Below are 11,358 nucleotides of genomic sequence, written 5' to 3' on the forward strand. Positions count from 1 at the left end.
GCTGAAGCGTTTTGTTAAAAAAAGCTTCTACTAACAAGCTTTCTGTTTAAAAGCTCTGATTAACAAAGCTTCTTGATGCTAAAAAACTATTTTTTTGTAAAATACTTTTTATCTAAAATAACGTATTATAAAGATTTATTCTTGATGTTTTTTTATGTTTTTTTTTTCTAAAAGTTTCTTATAAAGCTTTTTTATAACGATTGTTCCTAATTTTTTTTGCTTAAAGAGGTTTTTAACGAAATTTATTCTTAGTAAAGCTTTTTTTAAGACAGCTTTCCGTAAAGATTTTTCCTTCTGTAAAATAACATTTTATAAAGCTTTTTTCTAAAAGCTTTAATAAAGTTTTTTGTTTAAATAGACTTTTTTTAAAAAGTGGTGATTTCTAAATTTATGTTAAATGAAATTGTTTTTGTTTAGCTTTTTTCTTGTTAAGTTTTTTTGCTTAAAGAGTTTTTATATAAAAAAACTTTTAAAGCTTTTTATAAAGTTTTTTTTTTTTTAATCTAGTCTGTAAATAAATGTAATTAAGTTATAAATTACATAATATTACTAAATTATAGTTTCTCCAACTAACATTTTTTGCTTAAAGGATAAACAATCAACAAAAAAGCTTTGCTTAATAAGATTTTTGTTAAACGCTTTATTTAACAAAAATCTTGTTAAATAATGCTTTGTCTTGTTTAATATAAAAAGCTTTCTGCTTAAACAGATTTTGTGTTAAAAATATTTTATAATATGAAGCAGCTTTTTATTAAGCTTTTTTCTTAAGTTTTTTTACTTTCTAAAAAGCTTACTCAAGAAAATTACTTTTTATTATAAAACATAAAAAGACATTTTATAATAAAGCTATTGTCAATTTTTTAGCTTTTTCATTAAGAGTTTATTGGTCTTTTCTATCAAATTTGTTTATTAAACTTTTAAAGAATTTTATAAAGCTTTTTCTAAAAGAAATTGAGTATAAAACCTTTTGCTAAAACAAGATTTTCATAATGAAGCGTATTTAAAAAAAAATATCGAAAAGTTTTTTTTCTGAAAAGCTTTTTATAAAAAATTAAATTTTTCATAAAAAGCTTTTTATAAAATGTTTTTTTTTTTTAAGGTTTATTTCTAAAAAATACTAAGTTAATGTTTTTCTTTTAAATCCTCCTAAAAAGCTTCTATTAAATTTTTGTAAAAAGAGCTTTTTAGGAAAATTTATTGGATAATGAATTAAAATGAATATTGTAATGAGTCAACAAACTCTTTTCTTTGCAATAACTTTATAACACTTGATCCATGATTAAGATCCCTTTGAGTCACTGTTGCTATAGGAACCTTTAAATATAAGTTTCAATAGTGTATTTAAGCAAAAAAAAGTGAAAAATGGAACGCAGCTACCAGCTTTGTAACATTTTTTCAAAATCTCTTTTTTTTCTAAAAACAGCAACAAGAACACAAAACCTAAGAGCTTTGTACGTTTAGACACTACACATTGGAAACGACGACAACAACGATGATGATGGAGATGGCTGAAAATTGAAAAGGATGTGAGGCTGAGGCTGATGATGAGGATGATGATGTTGATGTTCTTTCTTGTTGGCTTGTTGGTTGGCTATAATGTGGTGGTTGTGATGTTGCTAAAGCCGGTGGTGTGTTACTTACGTGTGTGTGTATGTATGTATATAAGTACGTATGTTCACGATACAACTTAAGCCTTCACATTTTATATTCTTGTACAGCGTTGCTCTTGGTTCCTTTTGACACTTGTATGGAAAAGGAGAAAAAAAACTAAAATAAATACACAAACGATTTTGTTTTAGCCATCTTTTTTTTTCTACTTGGTTGGGTTCTTTTATATTGCTGTTGCTGCTGATATTATTGCTATTGTTGTTGGTTTTTTGCGATTTAGATAAATGTGTATGAAACAAAGTGTTTTGGTTTTGCTGTTTTTTTTTTTTTTAATTTTTTTGTTGCCAATACTCCTTGTAGTTTTGTATTCTATGTCTGACTGGATGGCTGTCAGTAAATGGTAGTAACAGTAAATGGTATCAAGGAGCATTATAGCAAAAACCAACTTCCATATTGCCACCAAAGATACAAAATGAATCGCATATTGTGTTCAAACGAACGCAAATATCTAGAGGAATAAATGTGTTTTGTGTATGTCTGTCCATCCGTCCGTCTGTCTGTCTGTTACATATTTAGTAGAATGTTTGTGCTTAGAGTAGTTATTGTATTCCGAAAATTTCCAAGCCTGTATCTACTAACAGTGGCAACAACATATTTCGTTTGTTAAGAAGCAGCAACATCAAGCAAAAAAAACTAAAATACAAGAGAAGAGACCCTAAAAATGGTTTCCATTCAGTATTGTTTGTTGATAATATTGAATTGAATTGGTTGGTAAAAAAGTCAAAAAAATATGGTTGCAACCTACACCTACATGCCCGTATTCAGGTTGTATAGTGGGTACAAATGTACGTTTGTCTTTTTCTATGTATGACGACTGACTGCAACATGCAAATATGGTTTAAAAGTAAGATTTTCATTTTTTGATAAACCCATTGTTTTGGTTTTGTTTTTTTTTGTTCATTCTTATTGTAGTTTTAAAATATGTTTGAAATTTTTGGCAATATGCAAAAAATATAAAAAAAAATTAAAATAATAAAAAAATTTTATACAAAATTGTGATTTTTATGCGAATAAAACTAGATTTCAAAGAAATCGTTTATATATTGTGTTAAAATAAATATATGGCTTAAGAGTTTTAATATTCTCGTTTCGTTGGAGTTTTACAGGGTTTAAAGGTAAAATATGTATTTTTGTTTAAGTTTTCATAGTTCAGTTTTTAAATTGATAAAGATCATACTGTTTAAGATAATTTTGATTCAAAAAACAAAGTAAACATGAAAATTAATAATGTGCTCAAAACAGTTTAAAAATAGCTTATTGAATCAACTTGTGACACTATTTTTTAAAACTATTAAACTTAAGATATACAAGCTTTTTATAAAGCTTTAAGAAACATTTATAACTGTTTAAGTTGGAAGAGGTTTTGATGAAGCATTTAGCAAGATATGTCTTTGAAAAAGCTTTTATTCGTAAAAGCTTTTTGTTAAATTTTCAATAACTTAACACGGTAAGCAGACAGGTAATATTAAAGCAATGTGGAAGTACTTACTTTTGGGGTGAATAACTAATTATTTTTACCCGAAGAGGTTCAAATATAACTGGTTACAAATGTGGCTCTACATTTTTTTATATTTAATAGTTAGTTAGTTGTAAGAGTCAGATTGTGCTCAGAAAAGTGTATTCATAAATCTTTACTTCAGAATATCCTTTATTTAGAAAAGCTTCATAAAGCTTTCAATCAGGCATGTGTTGATTTAGATAATTTTTGTATATAGTTGAAAACTTTTTATAATTCTTTAACTTAATGCTTTACTTGAAAAGTATTTCTATTATTTTATTACTCGAAAAAATTTGTGGTTTGCAAAGTTTTTCTTTAAAATCACACTTTTAAGTAAGAAACCTTTTTTGTAAAGCATTCAAATAAAAAAGCTTTTGGTAAGAAAATATTTTTCTATAACTCTAAGTTAGAAAAGCTTTTTATAAAGCTTTTAGTAAGTAAAAGTTTTTATAAAGCTTTTAGTAAGTAGAAGTTTTTATAATGCTTTTAGTAAGTAAAAGTTTTTATAAAGCTTTTAGTAAGTAGAAGTTTTTATAATGCTTTTGGTAAGTAAAAGGTTTAATAAAGCTTTTAGTAAAAAAGCTTTAGTAAGTAAAAATTTTTATAAAGCTTTTAGTGAAAAAGCTTTTATAAAGCTTTCAGTATAAAAGCTTTTAGTAAAAAAGCTTTTAGTAAAAAGTTTTATAAAGCTTTTAGTAAAAAAGCTTTTAGTAAAAAGTTTTATAAAGCTTTTAGTAAAAAAGCTTTTAAAAAGCTTTTAGTAAAAAGCTTTTATAAAGCTTTTAGTAAAAAGCTTTTATAAAGCTTTTAGTAAAAAGCTTTTATAAAGCTTTTAGTAAAAAGCTTTTATAAAGCTTTTAGTAAAAAGCTTTTATAAAGCTTTTAGTAAAAAAGCTTTTATAAAGCTTTTAGTAAAAAAGCTTTTGCCCAGAAAGGGTTTGTTTTTAAAGACCTTACAAGACCTCGTTTAATGAATCAATTTTAAAAAAGCTTTTTTGTTTAAAAATCGTAATATTTATTGTAATGCTGTTAACTTATTCTTCTTTCAAAGAACATTCAGTAAAATTTTCACAAAGGTCAAAAGTTTTCAGGGATGGAACGTGATACTTATTTGAGTGCCTTTGCATTGTCTTCCGGCTATACAGAGGAACTCATCCTTTATCTAGCAACGAACACTAGGGGTATATTAGATTCGTCTTAACCAACCACAATACTCCAACCTTTTTTCTTTTTTATACTCTTAACTATTCATGATAAGATGGATTTCTTTAACTTTTTTTATACATTTATTTATACTTTTCTGCACATTTTGTTGAATTTTATTTTCCAAGTTGACCATTTCTAGATATTTTTAACCATTGTTTTTGAATTTTATTTCTTTCCCAGGTTTTCTTATGTGAATCATAATAAATGTTTATGCGTTTTATTTTTGTTATTCTACGTAACTAAATGTCATTTATGTATTTTGACAAAAAAATATAAAATTTGTGGAGGATTTTTTCCAAAGTTTGTTTGCCTGGAGTGTGTAGGTTTCATTGTTTACCAAATTATTCATGATTTTTTTTCGTTTTCCATATGTTTGCCTGGTATTATATGGAAATTTTTAACCATAATTTATGAATTCATATCGATAAATGGTTACTGCTGTTGTTTTGCTTGCTGTTTCTTGACTACTTATTATTGGTGAAGATAAATTCGTGGTATATTTTGTATTCAAGGATTTTGTAGTAAGAACTCATTCATATTTATTTAATGTTTATGTATGCGAATGACAAAAAGAAAATATCACCACAAATTTAGCATAATAATAAACAAAATGGAGTTTGCATAATTTTTTTGTTTGGCCAAATCTATAAATAATTTATGTCAGAGTTTATATTTTTCCTACATAAAACGGATGTTTTTAGTTTTTGCATTACAAATTCTGTAGGGCTTGGGAAAAAATTGACCTAAGCACCCGTTTTCGACCACTGTTCTTATAATCAAAATTGACCAAGTTTGGAGGGAAAAGTTTATCATAAAATCAACACTTCCGTAGGACTGATAAGGAACTTATTTTTTTTGGCGATTTAAACAAAATTTGACACCGGAGGTAAACACCTTTGAGGTACTACCCCCTAGTCCCCATTGCACCTACCATCCCCTACAACTAACAACTCAAAACCACGAATCTTGTAAAATATCGCTACGACATCTCCAATAGTTCCAGTGATTTCGAAACGTTTTTAAACCACTGTGAAGTGGTATAAGTAGAATAATGGTCATTTATAGCATTTCGAGATCATACCCATCGTAAGTCCAAAAACAAACTACTAATCGCTTCAAAAAGTCAATTTTAGAACCAACTTCTTAACTGGTTCTCTTGAAAAGTGTTGAAATCGTGTTACCATTACGTATTATAGAAGAAGTTCTGTAACAAATTCTTTAATCAATGATTTTTGTTTGATATACTAGCATTTGGAACTAGTTCCGGGAAAAGCTTTAGCATACAAAGTTTTCTGGAAAAAAGTTTTTTAAATAATTTTTTTCGCAATTAGTTCCAGGAAAAACTTTTGCATTAAAAGTTTTCTGAAAAAAGTATTTTTTTAACAATTTTGTGTTTTGAAAATCATATTAACATAGAAATTAGTTCTTCTTAAAACTAATCAGTTGTAGGAGCAGTCTAGAACATGTTGTAGCATCCGTAGACTCCGTTAAAATCCGAGTCGTTGTAGCTGAGTTTCGGAGTTGCTGAGTAACGTTTCAGTATGATGAACCGATTGTCGTAGTAACGAGTCCTTTTTAGTTAATTATCGTTAGATATTGATGTGATTGGAACTAGATCTGTTGTATATATACAACTGGGAATTAAACGGGAATCTTTTCAAAAGTTTTGTTAAATTCCCAGTTGAATTAACAATTTACTTTTCTAACAAAAGTAAAAAAAATCGATCCTTTTTGTCTATTTTTTCTTCTTTAATAAAACGCATGTTACAAAGTAACATTATTTATTTTATTGTTTCATATTACAAAATAATAATAATTTGTTTTACTCTGTAAATCTTATAGCCATTGTATAGTTATAGTTTTTTCTCTCCTCTTTTTATATATTTTTTATATTTTGTATATTTAATAAATTCATAAAATTCATTGGGGACACATTACTTTGATTTCATTCTAACATCCATAAAAAATACATTTATTTATATTGCTGCAATAGAGAATGAAAAAAAAAACCAAAACAACTACAACTTAAATCAACCATCATCATGTACGACATCACGTTTTCGAAATTGCGGTTTTGTTCATCTCATACATCTTTACATACATACATACGTGCAACAAAATGTACAAAAATCACATTTTTAACAAATATATATGTACCTATGTGCGTGTGCTTTTTTTATATTTTGTATATATTTGTAATTTTTTTTCTGTATAAAAAATGGTTAAAAATCACAAATTAGATCCCTTGGGATCAAATTATTGAATAAATAAATGAAATAAAAAAACAATACAATCGTACATATACAGGAGAACATAATTTTATACGTACTTTTTCTGTGTTTAAAGTACCAAAGCGGTTAACAATTGCTTTTACTGTAACCTAACGTATGTTCGCTATTAACACTAAATCTGTAAATCTGCTGGGGCTATAGAATAACTGAATGCTTAATAGTAGTGGTATAGTGTGTCTGTCATCAACCCTGTATTTATGAGCAATATGTATAAAAAAAAATTTCGCCATAAAGTTAAGTATGTACTTTGAAAAGCATATGTACTTTAGTAGTGTGTTTGCTAGTATTTTATTATTAGCTTTTGGTTGAATTGTTCCTTTTTGTGTAAAATAAACATCTTTAGGAGATTATAAAACCTAATGAACCGGTATGGTCATAGGTTTATTTGGTGTTTAATTTCATGGTGTTATTTTAACCCTAAAATCTGCTTTAAATCAAGTCTGTAATGCAACAAAATCATTTAACCAGTGATGGGAGTGTAAAAAGAACAAATTGAGTTGTTTAATGTACATTTAAGGATTGTACAGGACTCGTGTTTCCCGATTTGAGAAAATTGCTATTAGTCTATCGTAGTCTATAGTATAGTCTAGTCAATAGTCTAGTCAATAGTCTAGTCAATAGTCTAGTCAATAGTCTAGTCAATAATCTAGTCTATAGTCAAGTCTATGGTCTAGACTATAGTCTAGTCTATAGTCTAGTCTATAGTCTAGACTGTAGTCTAGTCTACAGTGCAACAAAATCATCTAACCAGTGATGAGAGTGTAAAAAGAACAAATTGAGTTGTTTAATGTACATTTAAGGATTGTACATGGTTCGTGATTCCCGATTTGAGAAAATTGCTATTAGTCTATAGTAGTCTATAGTATAGTCTAGTCAATAGTCTAGTCAATAGTCTAGTCTATAGTCCAGTCTATGGTCTAGTCTATAGTCTAGTCTATAGTCGAGTCTATAGTCTAGTCTATAGTCGAGTCTATAGTCTAGTCTGTAGTCTAGTCTATAGTCGAGTCTATAGTCTAGTCTATAGTTGAGTCTATAGTCTAGTTTATAGTCTAGTCTATAGTCTAGTCTATAGTCTAGTCTATAGTCTAGTCTATAGTCTAGTCTATAGTCTATAGTCTAGTCTATAGTCTAGTCTATAGTCTAGTCTATAGTCTAGTCTATAGTCTAGTCTATAGTCTAGTCTATAGTCTAGTCTATAGTCTAGTCTATAGTCTAGTTTATAGTCTAAATCTTGTAATGTATGGTCATTTCTAGGCACGTCGTTTAGTCTATGGATAAGTGTGATCTAGTTGTTCTGGTAAATTAGTACTGATCCTTGATCCGTGCTTATACCATCGATCAGGATTTTCAAATGTAATGGCAACATCGCTGCTTTCAAGGCTGATATTTAAGAATCTAGAGTAATTCTTTTGTACTCATTCACGAATTAAAAAGTTTTCTGAACAAATAGTTTGTAAATGCATTAAAATAACTTTCTCATAATTGCTTCAGTTAAGAATTAAAATAAACAAAATACAATTGTTTTTGTTGTTATTTATATGATAATGAGGTTAAATATGATGATTTGCTGGTTTCAACTAAACTGTTATAATTCTGGGAATAAACACAAATACGAGTTACATTTTGTGAATAAAACAAAAGTACACAATTGAATAAATATCAACTCATCCTCTTGTCCTTTTCTTTGGCTGCTGCTGCTGGCACAGCTATTATTTTGGTTGAAAATCATACCACTTATATAGAATTGCCACAAATATAATGTTGTTTGTTGCAAGAATATGGTCTTATGCGTGTGTTTTTTGTTTGTTGTGTTTTTTTTTGCTTTTAATTGTAAAGGTAAAGTTATTCTTTTTAATAATAAAGTCTATTTAACACAAGTATAGAATTATAGAGTATAGTGAGAGTAAGGGAAATTAACACGTGTACGCCTTTCAATTTGTTTACAAATCACTTAAGATACGTTGAGTACATTTTATACGCTCGGGTAAATTCAGTTGATTTGTCCGTTCGTTTACTTTTTTGTACGTATACGTATGTATATGGGATTTCTTTTTTTTATTTTTTCTACCTTAAATAATCTTTTCTTTACGTTACATTAAAGTTTGCATTACTCATAATGAATGAATTTTTAGATTCAAATGTTTATTTGATGATGATGATGCGATACGTTCTTGTACTTTTGGATTTAGATTTTTGGGTTGTTTATTTATTTGGGTTATTTTACGTAAACGGGTGCGATAATATGGTAGTTTGTATTTGAGAACATGAGATTTTCAAAATTGAATTTTGTGAAAATTGTGCAATAGGCTCTGGCTGGGTATTATTTAGATTTCTTTGTGCAAAGTATTCGCATAAACGCACAGCATGAGACAGACCTTTCCGTCTTTCCTTCCTGCCTTTTTTGTGTTACATTACGTAGACGATGTGTACTGACAAAATTGGTGGTAGTGTTTTCCTAACTTGGCTGGGATTAAACGAGTACTTATGAAGTACTTTGCGTATTTAGAAAGTATTTTCTTTTTTTCATTTATGTGTATGTTTTATGCCTTAGAGTTGCAGCAAATGAAGTGTTTCTAGAGTTGTATGGGAAAACCACAATTTTGTGTGTTTAATGACCAGATATTATTCATTTTTAAGATTGTCATCAATAGAATTATGATGTGACGGTTAAGATAGAATCGTTAATGAAAAATTTGAATTTTTTATGAGAATTTTAAAGAGAAATGAAAATATAAACAGAATTGTATAAAAGGCGTAGTTTTAAATAAAAATTACTTCCAAAGCGAAAATGTAATAGAATTTTTCTTTTCATTTGTTGCAATTAGTTTTTACGAATTCCTAAACTAATAATATAATAAACACACAGAATTTCCTGTTATGTATGTATGTATGTATGTATGTATGTATGTTTTTACTGAAGCATCTTTGTAATATACACAACATGCTGCAAAGTTTTCTTTTACACAAATTTCCCATACTCACTCACCATGAAGTCTAACAAGTTTTTTTCTTGTCAAAAACATAATATTTTACATTTTATGTATGATTTTTTACTCTAAATGACAGCTGATTTGAAATTTGCCTTAATGCGGTAATTTCGCGACATGTCGATCGACAATTTTGGGTTCTACAACAGCATGGTGTCTAAAACAAGATTAAATTCTCATACTTTCTTTAAAATCTACCTAAATGCATAAAATCTAATATTATGAGAATAAGTCGTAAGGGTTTAAAATCTATTAACTTACTTATGCAGCTAAATTGTCAAAATATAATATTTATGATTAGTTCAGCTCTAGTACCATTTCAGTACTATTTGAGTTCTAGTTCTAGTTCAGTTCTTGTTCAGTTCTAGTTCAGTTCTAGTTCAATTCTAGTTCAGTTCTAGTTCAGTTCTAGTTCAGTTCTAGTTCAGTTCTAGTTCAGTTCTAGTTCAGTTCTAGTTCAGTTCTAGTTCAGTTCTAGTTCAGTTCTAGTTCAGTTCTAGTTCAGTTCTAGTTCAGTTCTAGTTCAGTTCTAGTTCAGTTGTAGTTCAGTTGTAGTTCAGTTGTAGTTCAGTTGTAGTTCAGTTGTAGTTCAGTTAAAGTTCAGTTCTAGTTCAGTTCTAGTTCAGTTCTAGTTCATTTCCAGTTCAGTTCTAGTTCAGTTCTAGTTCAGTTCTAGTTCATTTCCAGTTCAGTTCTAGTTCGGTTCTAGTTCAGTTCTTGTTTAGTTCTAGTTTAGTTCTAGTTTAGTTCTAGTTTAGTTCTAGTTTAGTTCTAGTTTAGTTCTAGTTTAGTTCTAGTTTAGTTCTAGTTTAGTTCTAGTTTAGTTCTAGTTTAGTTCTAGTTTAGTTCTAGTTCAGTTCTAGTTCAGTTCTAGTTCAGTTCTAGTTCAGTTCTAGTTCAGTTCTTAAATCATTTTTATTTTTATCTCAAATAAAGTATGTATTTTAAGATAAAATCAAACCAAAAATGTAGGTTCACATTCGGTATTTGAATCAAGTAAATCATGTTTGATTTGAGTACTGTTGTATACTCAACTTATTTTTTTTTTGAGTGTAAATAATTTTTTACTGTGTAGACCACAATTAAAACAGTAATGATGATGATCAGTGATCTTTGTTGAATACAGAAATCTTTAATACTTTTTAAGATTTTTTCTACTATTTCGTCTAACAATTTTGCTGATGAGCTCCAATCAACGTTTTTATTGTTTTTTTTCATAGATACAATGAAAAAATGCCTTAAGAAGGAAAACCGGAACGTTGTCGGAACCACAATACTAGACAGTTGCCTTTTTTGGTACATACAATTAACAACAACGGAAGGTGTTTTAAACAATTATGAAATGGAATAAAAAATTGTTTGTCATCATTTTTACAATTGCCAGACATTAAGACATCATTTCCAAACATAAATGTTGGGTATTCTTTATAAAAGTAGTTTTTTTATGAGAAATGTGAAAGTCTTTAAATGTTTAAAGAAAAAAAATTGGTTAATAAAATATTATTTTTGAACATTAAATACAAAACACAATAATTCAGGGAATGACTGGGATTAAGTTCCTATAACTAACTTATTGAACTTTAAGTACCTGCTTACAACCCCTTTTCGAACTCATTAAACTTCATTAAGTCAAATCAATAATTCATAGTAAAATGTCAAAATAAAACATAAAAACTTTCAATAACAACACTCCAAAACTTATAATTTA

The sequence above is a fragment of the Lucilia cuprina genome, chromosome 6 (genome assembly GCF_022045245.1).
Source record: "Lucilia cuprina isolate Lc7/37 chromosome 6, ASM2204524v1, whole genome shotgun sequence".
Classification (NCBI taxonomy): Eukaryota; Metazoa; Arthropoda; class Insecta; order Diptera; family Calliphoridae; genus Lucilia; species Lucilia cuprina.